The 1,187-nt window shown below is 48.4% G+C and overlaps 1 pseudogene; it reads right to left on the reverse strand.

The window, feature by feature from the left end:
* Positions 1–273: 273 nt before the first annotated feature.
* Positions 274–1,187, reverse strand: part of LOC103268347 — a 3,704-nt pseudogene continuing 2,790 nt past the window's right edge.

Consider the following 1,187-nt stretch of genomic DNA (forward strand, 5'->3'; position numbering starts at 1 on the left):
AAAAAAAAATATATATATATATATATATATAAGTACTTTTAAATTTTATGGTAAATAAGTGTAAGTTACCTAATTTTTGTGTGTTCCCCAAAGGGCTGCCTGAATTAACACAAAGCCACCCTAGGGTCTGACCCGTTCCTTAAACATCCCAGTTAAGGGGGAGGGTCACAGTTCTGAGTTGAGAGCCCGCAATCATCTCCTGGTTTCTTTCTCTTTTTTTTTCTAGTTGTCAAATGACCCTTAATTGAAATATAGTTCCTTTCAGCTTCTTACCTAGCTGGTGCACTCCACTGCACCACCGGTGATGTCATCGATGATGTCACGGGGGTGGCGGCCACCAACACTGCAGCCCGCAGCGCGAGCAGTCCCATGTCTCTTGAATGGTTCCAGAGAGTTCTCTAGCTAAAGCGTGTCGCATCTGTCAGGCAATGTCGACAATCTCATCAAGAGCGATGTTCCCACTATGCTTCATGTTCTTCTGTCTTTCTGTTTCTCGGTGGTCCCTCGAGGACCTTGAGGATCAGGGCGGAGGCGGAAGGCACCCCCTCCATCTGGGCCTGTTTGTTCTGAATGGTCAGTTTCACTGTAATCCTCAGTCCTGTCCAGTCACCGGTTGCCTTGGCGAGGTCATCACCAACCTTTTTTGGAGACAGACCCAGGGGGCCGATCTTGGGGGCCTGCGCAGACGTGGCGCCAGCCTCGCCCCCGCTACGGCTCGGGTACACGACTTTGATCTCGATGGGGTCAGATTTGGGCGGCATCGTGGGGGCAGCTGGTGTTGGATGAGCCCGGATTCAAGATGACCAAAGAAAGTTGCACCTTGGCGTCTGCTGAGCCCAAAACCAAAAGCCATCCCCTGGTTTCTAAAGTACATTATTGGACTAAAGGTTGTGAGACATGTAGCGTTCTTCACTTTCTATCACAGCTATTCAATATTTTAGACATTATTCTCCACCAGTGGACAGCGATCACAGAGATTAAAAATATTAAAGACAAAATAAAAGAACTTTCTTTTTTTTTTTTGAGCTGGAGTCTCACTCTGTCACCCAGACTGGAGTGCAGTGGCCGCTCCCGGCCACTGCAGCCTCGACCTGCTGGGCTCCAGCGATCCTTCCGCCTCAGCCTTTCAAGTAACTGGAATTACAGGCGTGCGCTACCACGCCTGGCTGATTTTTTTATTTATTGTA

This window comes from Carlito syrichta, unplaced genomic scaffold (assembly GCF_000164805.1).
Source record: "Carlito syrichta isolate Samal-C Ts95f unplaced genomic scaffold, Tarsius_syrichta-2.0.1 Scaffold308819, whole genome shotgun sequence".
NCBI classification, from domain to species: Eukaryota; Metazoa; Chordata; class Mammalia; order Primates; family Tarsiidae; genus Carlito; species Carlito syrichta.